At 37.9% G+C, this 14,729-nt stretch overlaps 1 protein-coding gene across 3 annotated transcripts in view; it reads right to left on the reverse strand.

Annotated features, from left to right (window-relative positions):
* Sys1 (Sys1 golgi trafficking protein) overlaps positions 1-5,869 on the reverse strand; it is a 162,992-nt gene extending 157,123 nt beyond the window's left edge. Inside the window, exon 1 of one of the 3 annotated variants that reach the window (XM_068363816.1) lies at positions 5,791-5,869. The gene's annotated coding sequence lies outside the window, so the exon portion shown is untranslated. The other 2 variants (XM_068363817.1, XM_068363818.1) reach the window with 2 other exon arrangements.
* Positions 5,870-14,729: the final 8,860 nt, after the last annotated feature.

Consider the following 14,729-nt stretch of genomic DNA (forward strand, 5'->3'; position numbering starts at 1 on the left):
TGACTTGAGGTCCACAGACCCGAGCATTCCCGACCGTCCAGGGTCGCACCCCAACCCAAATCCGACGCGTCTGAGAACAACACGTGGTTTGGGTTCTTGACTGCTAGGGATAGTCCCTCTCTCAGACTGATATTGCTGTCCCACCATTTCAGGCATGCCTTTACTGGTTCGGAGACTGGGAATGATACCGTCTCTAACGTCTTGTCCTAGTTCCAGTGAGAGGCTAGATGGAACTGGAGAGGCCGAAGGTGTAGTCTCCCTAGTCAGACAAACTGCTCCAGGGATGAGAGAGTCCCTACGAGACTGTTCCAACTCCTGACTGAACAAACGTTTTCTTTTCAGCATTAGTTGGACTTCGAGCAGGGCTTGTTCTATTCGGTGACAGACGGAAAAGCCTGAAAAAAAACTGGACTGCGAATCTCCATCCCCAAATATAGAATAATCTGGGATGGGATCAGTTGGGACTTTTAGGTTGACCAAAAGTCCCAACTCCCTGGCCAGACTCAACGTCCAATGTAGATCCTGCAGACAGCGAAGACTGGACGATGCTCTGAGAAGTCAGTCGTCCAAGTACAGGGAGGCTCGGATCCCCGATAGATGGAGGGATTTTGCCACATTCCTCATGAGCCTCGTAAACACGAGAGGCGCAGGACTGAGGCCGAAGCACAGGGCTCGAAACTGGTACCCCACATTCCTGTAAACAAACCTCAGAAACGGTTGGGAATCCGGGTGTATAGGAATGTGGAAGTATGCCTCCTGAAGGTCGAGAGAGACCATCCAGTCGCCTTCCATAAATGCTGTCAAGACAGCCTGGTAGACTTCATCGTGAAGTTTGTCTTGACAATGAACACATTGAGCGCACTTGCCTCTTACGTACTCCTGCAGTGAACATGGCTGCCAGATCATTGGAGCCATCCCTGAGGGACTTGTTCCTGCAGAGAACGTGGCTGTCAGATCATTGGAGCCATCCCTAAAAGCCTTGTTTATGCATGACATAATTGTACAGCAAAACTTCAAACGCTCGAAAATAGCTCTGAAATCGACCTGTAAAATCTTGGAGCGTCTCATGGCCAGGCGCCAGGGAGAGTCTATGAGGTTTGAGAAGTCTATCTGGGCAGAGGCAGGAACTCCCAAGTCGAGAACTTCTCTCGTGTCATATCAGACTCTCGCTCTATAAGCCAGCTTAAAAGTAGGGAAAGCAAAGGCTGTCTCCCCCAAACTCCTCCTGGTGATAAACCAGTCGCCTAGCAAACGTAAAGCTCTCTTAGAAGAGCGAGAGAGCACTAGCTTATAAAACAACGGCTTCGAAGTAGCTAGGCCTAGTGTAAACTCTGACGTTTAGGCGAACGAGGAGCAGCAGTTACAAAAAGATCCGGACAAAGATCCTTAAAAATCAGCATGATTTATTTAAAGTCCATAGAGGGCTAAGCAGCTTTAGGCTCCTCTCCGCCTGACAGAGTCCTCAAGGGAATATCAGTAGGAGGGGGAACAGCAACTTCCTTATCTGAAGGAACCTTGTCCGACAATAGCCGAGTCTCAAGCAAGGGAGAGATCTACCGTGGTGGCAATGCTTTACAAGTAGAGTCCACACGCACTGGTGCATTAGTAGCGGACCAGGACGCAACGTCATGTAACTGCTTAACAGTCTGTGAACTGTCAACAACAACAGGTGCGTGAGGACGCTCGGCGTCCACTCGAGACTGTTTTAACTGCCTAGTCTGAGCAGTCAAAACAACTCTAGACTGCGGTAGTTGACGCTCAGCGTCAAAACAAGTCAACTCCGCTGGCTGGCGAACGTCCTGAACGTCAACAGGAGCATTAGGAAGCGGCCTAACGTCCAAATGCGGCTGAAAATCAACACGTGACCGCATCGAGTGAGGCTCTACATATCGTGACTGACGTGACTTAGCTACGCCAACGTCAACAGGACGCACAAAGGTTCATTGGGGCGGCTGAAGGCCAGGATCTCGATGAGATAAACGGCTAGGATCAACGTGAACCTTATCGGCAGAATAGTCTTCCATAAGAGAGGCAAGCTTATTCTGCATGTCTTGCCGTACAACCCATTTAGGATCAACGGGAATGGTTGCGGTAAGAGACGAGGGTAACGTCTGTGACTGCAAAACCTTGCCTACAAAAAGACTCTCAGAGTCTGTGTTACGCTTTTGTTTAGGCGGCGAGCAGTCTTCCGATGACTGCATAGGGTCAGAGCTGTCCTAATAGTTAAAACCAGGACGCTGGACCTGTCCTGAAAGGACTGACTTTCGCTTAAAGGGCCTCGAAACCTTGTTCCACGGTTTCTTATGCGAAAAGCCTTCGGACGACGAGGAGAAAATCGTCTCTCTCGCCTTATGGTAGGGGTGATCTTGGTGAGATACGCCTGATACCATAGAGGGAACGTCTGTTCGCTGATCAAGGCCTCTCGAACCCATAAGTCGTACGACATTACTTCTCCCCTGGGCTTGGGAGCTTGCAAGAGGTCCCGGACTAGGCGAACGACAGGCACGAACAGACGAACCCTCGGTCGCAACACTGATAACACTTTGCGCAATATCACTTTATCACTACGATTTTCTGTTTTGCACTTATTTCACTGAAATTGAATTTTTTAACAATTCACATTAGGTATGAATAAAACTGATTTCTACCTGAAGCACGCAATTCTACCCTCATCAAAAGGTTATAATTGCGAAATCAGTCGTATAATGTAAGCACATTAATACAAGCAAAAAACAGTAAACATATTTTAAGATAAAAAGATCAGTGGCTGGGGAAGAGACTAAACACTAGTTCATTCAAAACTACGTTTTCAATCTCTCACCGTACAGTGCCTTGGGACGAGAATAAAAACTAAAAACGTTTTATCCTTTCTCCCCGTACAGAGACTAGGGACGAGAGTAACTCGAGAACAACGTTACTCGCTTGGGACGAGAATAAAGATCGGAACGTTCTCTCTCCTCTCTCTCTCTCCGTCTCTATCTCTCTCTCTCTCTTGATTTCGCACCGAAGAGAAGAGCCCACTTACGTTTCGTCAAAAAACAGGTTATTTGACCAAAGGAAAAAACTGAAAGGTTTTTCAATTAAAAAGTTCCTTTAAAATAGAATTTAAAACATTTAAGCTTTGAAAGAAGAATGAACAAAACGTCAGAATCGATTTACTCTTTCTGCAAAGTGAAACCGTGATACTCCTTCCCTCTATCGTAACGATAGAGCGCAAACTGCGTAGTATAAATAAACTAAACGTTAGTTCATCTTTGAAACAGTACGAAGACTATTCAAAGAAAATCTTTCATAAAAAATCTACTAAAAAATATTCATTTAATAAGTTTTAAATCATTAGCTCTGTAAAAGTTATTTACGATTGAAAGGGCTCAACGTTGTTTAACTTCGGTTTCCAAGTTAGGACCGCCTACTCTCAGGAAAGGTCGCATATAAACAAATCATTAAAATTTATCTTGATGTTTATTATAAATGGAAAGCTAATCGAAGAGGCCTAATAAAGGCGGGTGAGATATAAAATATATAGAGGAAAATCTATAATTAATTTATAACGTGATAAGATAATTGCTAAAAGCCTAAAACACACTTCCGTACTAAGGGAAGGGTCGGCCATTTAAAAGTCAAAGAAAGTCCCAAAAAACAATCCAAAGTCATCAAAAATTAAATCTATCCAAAAACGAGTTCAAGATTTAAGTTGAAGATAAAACACCTGCACTGCGAAAGCTCAAACCAAAATGAAGTACTTCACCAAATATGTTGAGAAAACTCCAGGTTCTACAGCGAGTAATGATACGTCTTGTCGTCAAGGTCGACAGAGAAGAATTGAAGGGTTTGTTTACATGCAAGAGTGGTATCTGGCCGATAGTTGGCGCTGGTGGTCACACCCGCAACCTTCATAGCGATCGCTCGCGAGTTTTTGAGTGTGTTTTCTGTCGAGCCGCTGAGTAGCAGCTATTATATATTCACCGGCTAAGTTTAATATTTAAAAAAGTAAGTTAAGAGACAAAAATTAATGGCAGTCCAAAATGGGAGGGGAGGAAGAGCGGTGACAACCAGTCTCCATCCGAGCCAAAAGTAAAGTGAGCTAAATCATCGGTGTGTGAGTGGGAGCGGTAGCAAGCTAACCCCCTACCCCCGCTAACTAGCGGTATGGGTAGTTAACCCTCCCTAAATTTTAATGGCTCGTGATTTCAGCAGCGCTGAGAGTAATAACCCTAAATAAATAGTGTAGGTTTGTATTCCAGTTATGGAACAAACTAGCTTTGTAATATCATATTTCATACTAAAATAAACATCTTCCCCATAAATAAAATCAATTTGACAAATGATAAAGTTTACGCCACGGCCCAACCAACTACATACACCCCCAAGGAGCTCTACATTTAGTGAGGTTATGATAACTCAATAAACTAACATTCCTTACAACACTTAGGTAAACATGAGTAGGTAATCAATAATCATTTCTGAGAAAATAGAGGTGTCCCTAGTATATATAAAAGATGATTTGAATAATTTAGATGTCTTTAACAATTGAAAACATGTATATTTCAAGTTATAAAGATACCTGAAGCCTAAAAATGAATGTCTGAAAACCATAAGTAAAGTAGAATAACAGGCGAATGCAATTCTCTGGGACAGGGTGAGTTACAAATACAGTAGTGTATGGAGGGGTCTAAGGGGATGTTATTCCCGTAGGTAAATATTATGTAATTAATGTAAGTTAGGATTTTTTTGTAATTCAACTTGGAAAAACTGCCGCAATGACAAGGGTGTCAGATCTTTTACACCTGTAGGTGTTCTCGGAAAACAACGCCAGAGTGACAAGGGGGTCATATCATTTACACCTAAAGGAGTTGTCAGGTAGCTGTAGTCCAGATAGAGTGTTTGCCCCAGGGCTCTGAGGTCATGAATCCTGTGGCACGGGACCTTTCTTGCTATTTTCCTCGTTGGTTGGTGAGTTGCAGCTTAGGGTCGTTCATTACTCTCACAAAGGGAGCTTTTAAGGTGAGTTTAACTACAGTAAGTAGGTAAGGATAAGGCTCTTAGATTAGGTTAGGTGGAAACCTTACGTTAGGTGGGAACTTTAGGGTATGTGACGCTCTTGTGTTCGTTTTCCTTTTAAAATGTGGTTTTACATTCTTTTGCAACAAACTGTGTAGGAGCCTTTGTATATCAGCGGCCAATTCCTCCCGTGTATAGAAAATAGACACCAACTGACTTAAACTTCCCCAACCAGCCTAACCTAATCTACAAGACGTGTCCTTGAGTATTTACCTAATGGGGGGGGGGGGGGGGGTAATGGCCCCTGCAACCCTCCCTTACACTGTCGTCATCATACATACAGGTGGCAGCTATCATACATACAGCCCTAAACTGCAATGACTCCCACAGCAGAAACAAACACAAGGATACGGCTTGAGCTTAAGTTCCGTGCTTAACCCAACCTACGACGTTTTGTCCTTTCGTACCTGACACCTAACCCTAAGGATGATGTGTACTATCCGATTCAGAGTACAAGTTACAGGACTGAAAGTGGTCTAAAGGCCATATTGTATTAGGTCAGTTCTAATCTACTGAGAAATCGTGTCCTGTTATGCGAAGAAACCTGCACTCGCTCTACGAGACTTTATACTACAACCTACTTTGACCTGACACAAAGCTTTGGAGTGTGAAGTCGAAAGCTGAGAATTTTCCTCACACAAACACCTCCTTGTTATTAATAATGGTTTCTTCTTATAATGGTCAATATTAATAGAGATTTACGAGACCAAAAAACTGTAACTAACATACCAAATGATAACTTGTTTACAATTCCTTCGTCCTGTCAAATTTCTCTAAACTTCTTCTTCCGTTTTAATTGTTTACTACTTTACTTCGCTCACTCTTCTGTCAAAAAGAAAGTTCTTTTATATTACAGGCGTTTGTCACCCAAATTCATCTATAATTATCTTTTCATATGGATTAATGAACTTATAATAAAAAGAGTTCTTGATAAAATCCTGTCTAGAACCTAAACAGACTTTTAGTGTCCGATGGAGGGCGAGAAATAAACCCATGAAAGCAGCCAATGAATCATCTGTGTCTATGTTTCCTTATTCCTTTTTGGTATGAAAAGGATGACAACTGCATTGAAAACTGGTTCTGTTCTCATTTTAAACTTCTTTGAATGTTTTATCCTGATTTTGACAGCCAGCCAGCCATTAGAACCAGTATTTGTCACTTTTATGTTCGTTTCGAAATTACTTGAAGGCCCAACAGTGACGTGTAACTATTCACATCTGAATATAGAAAAGATCACTAACAAGTAATTCTACTTTTAATTCTCTTAATATTTACTACTAATTCGAAAGTATTATATTTTCATTGATTTATCCAGCTATAAATACTTATAAGGAAATGCATTCGAAGCTACCTTCACAAACCCCGAAATACGTGTGTGGCGGAACTAAGAAAACTCTTGAAATTTAATAAAATGCTTCATAATAATCAGTATTCTACTTTTCATTTTTATTGACATAATTCAAAACAATATTGATAATCAGAATTTCTTGATATTACTCTGATTTGTGACCCTAAAAGAATGGGGATTTGAAAAAATAAATCGGACCCATAGATTTGATAGATAGTTTGTCAGACTTGTAGAGAAATATATTCTAGTAAAATTGTTCAATTGTGGCAGAAATTATCAGGTCGGTACATATCCAAATTTATTATTATTATTATTATTATTATTGTTGTTGTTGTTGTTGTTGTTGTTATTATTATTGTTGCTGTTGTTGTTGTTGTTAGCTAAGCTACAACCCTAGTTGGAAAAACATGATGCTACAAGTAGTACAAGCCCCAGGGCTCCAACAGGGATAAATAGCCCCGTGAAGAAGGGAAACAAGGAAACAAATAAACTTCAAGAGAAGTAATAACAATCAAATTAAAATATTTTAAGATCATTAACGCCATTAAATTGGATATACCATATACAAACTATGAAAACTTCATAAAAACATTATTTTCTTCCTCGCACAGGCCTCAAACATCTTCTATGTATCTTACTACGATATTTGCTTTAATCTGAGCATGTTAACATTACTTTCATCATTAGGATTGTCTTACTTTACTTTTACTTTTAGGGGTTTATTTCTCGCCCTCCATCAGACACTCAAAGTCTGTTCAGGCGGGCCTTGGTGTGTGAAAATAATTTCTTTCCAGTTAATATTTTGCTCTATCTTTTCAGTTATTTCGCTAGCATTTGTATTCAGGCTTAATAGTTTTCAGGTCACTATTATAACACTTTCTAAAAAGATAAGTCTTCAGGTTTTTCTTGAAAGCTGCCACATTTTTGCTATTCTTGACATCAAGTGGAAGGTCGTTAAAGAGTCTTGGTGCAGCATAACTAAACGTTCTTCCTCCTATTGCATGATTCACACTAATTTCGAAGTGTCTATGTGGGTCATCAGCATGTCTAACTCTTACAGCAGTGCTAGTAGCTTGGGGGTAGGGGACCAAGCAATCACAAAGATATTTAGGCTTATCACTTGTAAGTGCTTTGTGAGTCAACAAGCAAATCTTAAATTCAATTCTAGCCTTAACAGGTAACCAATGTAGATCGATCAATGCAGGAGTTATTCTCTCCCGAAGTTTAATGCCTTTTATCAGTCTAGCAGCCCCGTTTTGCACATTTTGAAGCTTTCTTAGTAGTGTATTGGGCAATTCATAGTACAGAGAATTGCAATAATCAAGCCTGGATATTACATGACTCATCACTAAAATCTTTGAACTGCCCTCTGTTAAATATTTTCTAATAAATGCTATGTTTCTCAGGTGATAGTTACACACTTTCACTGTGTTCACTATTTGATCCCTCATTGACAAATTACAATCTATCAGTACACCCAAATTTTTCACAACAGGCACAATCCTAACATCAGCGTCACCAATTTTTATACTTTGAAATAACTGGTAATTCTTCAAAGCCACCTTTGTGCCCAAAAAACATACATTCTGTTTTATCATCATTTAATTTAAGCTTTTTCCTCTGCATCCATGTTTTTATTTCAGTCATTATCTCATCAATTTTCTTCTTTGTATCTTGTGTTGTTGAAATTGAAAGGTAGAACTGAGTATCATCTGCATATAGTTTAAAGCCCACTTTTGTTTTATCAAGATGTGTGATAGCTCGATAGTAAGCTATTTATGTTGAAGAAGATAGGGGCCAGAACACTACCCTGCGGTACACCTTTCATAAGGATTCTCTCACTGGATCGGTTTCCAGAAACTTCTACAATAGTCTTCCTGTTCTTTAAGTAACTTCGCAAATTTCCAGTGCTTCTTCAGTCACTTAAATGGACTTTAAAGTCGTCTCTCATAACCTTTAACAAGTCGCACATATTTATTTCCTTGAATTTTATTAACTTCTTACCCTCCTTCACTGGCATAACTGACTGCCCTTCTAAGTGATTTTGGGGGAAACCACAATAGATTCTATCAATTTTTTCATTGAAGAATGTAGTAAATTTCTCTGCACAGACATTATCAGGCAAGGCATATTCTTTCTTTAATCCCATCAAATCATCTAGGTTTTTGTGAACCTCCCTCATGTTATTAGTTTTTTTATTTTTTTTATTTTCGCCGTTGTAGAAATTTCTCTTTGTTTTATTCTACAGGATGTTATAGTCATTTGAAAATAAGCGAGCAATAAGCGGTGTGAAATGCTGAACGCCCTGGAATGCACATGATAAAATGACTGTGAATGTCCTTTAAGTAAATAACATTAGGAAAACAATCATCTAGGTTGTTAGTACCATTAGATATTTACTGGCAATATATTCTTAACTTAGCCTGGCATTCAATGGCTTAAACGTCATTCCTAAAGCTATTTTGTTGTCATTAATTGAATTCAAGATAATGGATAATTTCCAAGGCTTTATATTTGGACCAATATTGTATGGTATGGTATCATAAATGTTTTTATATCAACATTTTATATATGAAATATTGGAATTTGGATCTTAATTACTGTAGCAAATTCATGGCACTCTGCAGCATAATTAACAGCTGATTAATCATGTCTAAAGTCGAGGTGATAACTTGACATTTACCTATAGCAGGATTTGCCAGGTTGGCCTTTTTTGGGTAAAAAAAATTCAAATTTGTCCTTTTTAAAAAAATTGGTTAGCCTTAAATGGTATATTTTCGGCCTTTTTCTAGTATTAGGGTAGGCCTTTTAAAGCTGTAGTTGATCAGACGTTGGCCTTTTCTCATTTGGAAAACCTGGCAACTATGACCTAACTTCAGTATTTCATTTGATTCGTGTCAATGTGTTGTGATTTTCTTGCTTGTGTTGTGTAATAGGCCTTTTCATCGAGCGAACTAAATCATCTTGGACACGTAAGCAAATCAGCTTGTTTGTAATAGTATCAGGACTTTGATGACAGGTTTTTATGAAATAAAAATCTCTAATTATGATTAAATTACGTATTTTTTTAACTTTCCCAGAACAGTTTTACGTTACGTGTCCGATATTGCAGATGTGATCGTGTCTTTGAATTAAATTGTCCTCATCTCTTATAACTCGCAGGAAGTTGCACGATGAATGAAATTGTGCATAATGATACCTTTTTAATTTCAGTTTTCTCGTTTTGCTAGTTCACTTGTTAAGACTGATTTCAATAAAAAAAAAAAAAAAATTCTTACTTAGGACATGCTTGGCAACTTTGATGTCAGACGGCTATCCTTCGATGTCACCATCCTATTTTCTGTCAGGGATGTCAATCTTTATTCTTATTATTATATTTATCATATTTTTAAAGGCTGTTTTCCATATTCGTATTGTTTAAATAATTTAGAATAGTTAATTAACAAAATACGACACACACGCTTTTTTAGCCAAAGCTTAGGCTAGGCATAGACCTAGGCCAGTTCTGTGGAATAGATGCTCAGAGTAAGATTTGTAGTTCGTAGGTGACAATGAATTTGTTAAGGATCATCAGTATGATAAAAGAGTAGTTATATAAGTAAATGGACTTGAAAGTACTGTTCATGTTTGCAATGGCAAACTTCGCTAATCAATTTAAACTGTCTGACTGAATGTAAGACAATGACACATACCTTAGGTTAGGTAGGCTAAAATTAGAACAATGCTAAAAGTAATTTATGATAAAACTAATCTAAGTATATGTCGGAGATATTTGTTGTGCCTGTGCCTACATTTTATTGTTGGTGTGATTTTACACGGATTTTGGTACTCTCACATATAATAAATTTACTTAGAAAGAATTATACAGTATATAGTTAAGTGTAAAACGGCAAGTTGAATACAGTACTGTTTGGCAGTGCAAGTACTGTAGATTATAAGGGTATTTGATGTGTTCATATGCAGGTTTATTGAAGAGTGAAGTATATTTTAAATATAGTATGGTCAATTTTAAAAGAATTTATTATATTAATGGGATCCATTCATAGTAACCTGGTTTCTTATAGCATTTCATATCTCCGTTTCTCCCATCTTCGTTATAGCACTTTATAATGACTATATAGAATAATGTTATTTAAAAAGTAGCAGTAGCCAATTGGAAATGTACCGACTGGTGATCTGTTGGACAGGAGTTCAAGATCCGCTCAAGCTCGGTAGTTTCTGGTATTGTCTGCAGCCTCACCATTGTTGTTAGCTATGCATGGTGGTTTTGGTGGAGCCTTTAAGTCTACTTGCTGTGTCATCAGCAGCCATTGCTTGGCCTTCCCTGGTCCTGCCTTGATGGAAAGGGGGCTTGGCTGCTGATCATATGTATATATGGTCAGTCTTAAGGGGATTATCCTGTCCCTTGCTTCTGCCATTCATGAGCAACCTTTAAACCTTTAAACAATAATAATATGGACTACTGATGGGATTACTATGGTGTCAAGTAAAAATCGCAAATAAAACTGGTGCTATTATAGTATGCTATCTACCGTCGAATTTCTACTATAGTATGCTATCTACCGTCGAATTTCTACTATAGTATGGTATCTACCATAAAGTATGTTATCTACCATCAATGTTAATCCTCCTGTTTGATGAGGATTATCAAACAGATTACTTACCACCAGTATATTATCCTCATTGGACTTAAATGATAGTTTAATAATATCTATTGGCAGGACAACAAAGGTGCATAATTATAGGTAGTTTGTAGGTTAGGTTAGGTTAGGTTAGGGTTAGGTTAGTTTATCAAGTCAGTAGTGATCCTCCTTGTTAGAGGCGGATTAGCAACAAGACCGTATCCTTAGGGACTGATGGTAGGTATTATACTATAGTCAGGAAGGGGTGGTAGATAGCAAAATCGGCGGTAGATAGCATACTATAATCGCACCATAAAACTTTTCTGGCATTTTGATTTGATTGAAGTGAGGATTTATTAAATGACACATTTATAGGTAAAAGAAATGTCAAAAGTCAGTGAAAGCAGCTACGGAGGAATAGCGTGTGGAAAATGACATAAGGAACAGGCTAGTAGAAATAGTTTTCCTTATTTAGAAATAGTACAGTAACATTTGCACTGTACTTTAAAGCTGTGAGTATCCATAAGAAAATGATAATACATTTCCACGTCAGATAATAGATGCACTAACAAATAGTAAAAATTGTACAGTATTCTGTATACAGTATTTATTTTTATTCATTCTCATTAATTTACTTTATTTACTCTTAGGCCTCATTGTGATCCATTGCAAATAGCACTAGATCCTTCTGTGCCATTGCTTCGTTATTATTATTTTAATTATCATTATTATTATTATCATTATTATTATTAATTGCTAAGCTACAACCGCAGGTGGAAAAGCAGGATGCTATAAGCCCAAGGGCTCCAAAAGGGAAAAATAACCCAGTGAGGAAAGGGAATAAGGAAAATCTACTACAGAAGTTTAAGAACAATAATAATAATATTTTAAAATAAATTTTTCATATATAAACTATGAAAAGTTCAAAATAACAAGAGGATAAAAACTTCAAAATAGTAAGAGGAAGAGAAACAAGATAGAATAGTGTGCCTGAGTGTACCCTCAATTCTATTAATCCTCATATGGGGTTACCTTTCTGAGTGGGATACCTTAACATGGTGAAAGGCTTTGCGTATCACCATTCTCCGCATAGCTACACTAGTCACGCTACCCATACTAGGTGGGTTTGTTGTGAGCGATCTGACAAAAATCTCCTACCTATACCAACCAGCACTTGGCCAGAGTGGTGATGAAAACTGGGCAAATCCCAGACATGAATTGAATTGTCCGAGGCCTTTGTCGTGCTGTGGATTAGAAATACATGGATTTGTTGTTGTTGGGGTTCCAGTATCCATTGCACATAGGGTTTTTGTGCTTGGGAACTTCTTGTGTAAATACTGTACTGTACATTACTCTATGATATACTGTACTTTATTCTTTTGGCAGAATTGAGTTTCTGTATTTTTGATAACATAATTCATCTTATGATATTCAAGAAGGTAACATAACTTCCTTCTGTTTTTGTCCACCTTTGAAATCATCATTATCATCTCCTGAGCTTTTAACCCTGGATAGGTACGGTGGGTCGTTTGCGACCCCGAGCGTCAAAAAAAAACAGGTTTTTCTCACGTGACTCACCCCTGTGACTGAATTTGTGGGTGATCGACCTGCAGGAGGTGTCTCCCCTACACGCTCTAGTAGTGTCCAGATGTGCATTGCTGTAGCTGTACTCCTTCCCCGATTTCTGAGACGCGTCGGGGTCGTTCGCGTCCGAGTTTACCCTTCTGAGGTAGTTTGCATAATTATCAAAGTTATTACGTATTATGAAATTGTCGTAGAATGGTGCAACTTGTATAGGTTATCAGTTGTGGAAAGTCTTGGTGGATTGTTTGGCTACCATGTGCATGTTTTTTTTTTTAGTTAAAATGTCGTTCATCACCACGAGGACCATTTTACCACGAGTGCCCCTTTTTCATTTTTTTTCATTTTTTTGCCAAGTCATTTTTCCGTAAGATATTGCCAAATAGTGTCGTAAAACTTTTGCTTGTTTAGTGTTGGAAAGTGTGTCTAGATGATCTGGCTACCCATGCATGACTTTGTTTTTGTCAGATACGACGTAGTTATTGGTATATTGGGTATTTAACTGCGGTTACCAATTTCTGTTTTTTTTTCAATATTTGTAAAAATTACTACGTAGTAAGGAATTGCCGTATATTATTCATTTTTTTTTCATGTTTATGTGTTAGAAAGTGTGCCTTGATGGTTGGGCTAACACGTGCATATCTTTTTTTTTATCTGAGATGTCGTATATTAGAATGTCGGGCATTTTACCGCGAGTGTCCCTTTTTAATTTTTTTAAATTTTTTTGCCAAGTCATTTTTCCGTAAGATATTGCGAAATAGTGTCGTAAAACTTTTGCTTTTTTAATGTTGGAAAGTGTGTCTAGATGATCTGGCTACCCATGCGTGATTTTGTTTTTGTCAGATACGACGTAGTTATTGGTATATTGGGTATTTAACTGCGGTTGCCAATTTCTGTTTTTTTCAATATTTGTAAAAATTTACTACGTAGTAAGGAATTGCCGTATATTATTGATTTTTTTTTCATGTTTATGTGTTAGAAAGTGTGCCTTGATGGTTGGGCTAACACGTGCATGTCTTTTTTTTTTATCTGAGATGCCGTATATTAGAATGTTGGGCATTTTTCCGCGAGTGCCCCTTTTTATTTGTTTTGCATTTTTTTGCTTAGTCATGTTACCGTAAGGAATTGGCAAGTAGTGTCGCAAAACTTATATTTTTATAGTGTTGGAAAGTGTTTCTAGATGATCTGGCTACCCATGCCTATTTTTTTTTTAGCCAGATATGGCGTATATATAAGTATGTGTTCGATTTTCCTGTGATTGCCATTTTTTCGTTTTTTCCCATTTCTTTCAAAATTACTACGTACTAAGGAACTATCACAGAGTAATATTTCATTTATATGTTTATTTGTCGGAAAATATGCCTTGATGGTTTGCCTAGCACGTGGCTGAAATTTTTTTTTTCTGAAATGCCGTATATTAGAATGGCCATTTTTCCACGAGTGCCCCTTTTTATTTGTTTTGCATTTTTTTGCTTAGTCATGTTACCGTAAGGAATTGGCAAGTAGTGTCGCAAAACTTATATTTTTATAGTGTTGGAAAGTGTTTCTAGATGATCTGGCTACCCATGCCTATCTTTTTTTTAGCCAGATATGGCGTATATATAGGTATGTGTTCGATTTTCCGGTGATTGCCATTTTTTCGTTTTTTCCCAGTTCTTTCAAAATTACTACGTACTAAGGAACTATCACAGAGTAATGATTCCTCTAGATGTTTATTTGTCGGAAAATTTTGTTTACTTTTTTTTTGATTGAATATCATCAAATTTTTTTAGCTAAAATATTGTTTTACATTTTTTTTTTCGATTTTATTTCCCTTCAAAAAAAATTTTTTGGGTCAGAATTTTAATTTTATAGTCGTAAAATAATCGACAATTATCCAGCAACCCACCATACAATTTTTATGCATATCCAATAATAATTAGATTAGTAAATAACACCTTGAAATTGACATACCCTTCCTACATTTCAAGTGGCAGATTAGGGAGTCTGAGTCAGTGTGGTTGGCGGCCATTTTGTGGACATATCCGAAGCGTAAGCTGCCCTATCTATATATATTCTTGTTCCCTATAGAATTTGTGATATTTTGGTATATTTTTACCTGCATAAATATCATATTA

Source organism: Palaemon carinicauda, chromosome 40, assembly GCF_036898095.1.
Source record: "Palaemon carinicauda isolate YSFRI2023 chromosome 40, ASM3689809v2, whole genome shotgun sequence".
NCBI classification, from domain to species: Eukaryota; Metazoa; Arthropoda; class Malacostraca; order Decapoda; family Palaemonidae; genus Palaemon; species Palaemon carinicauda.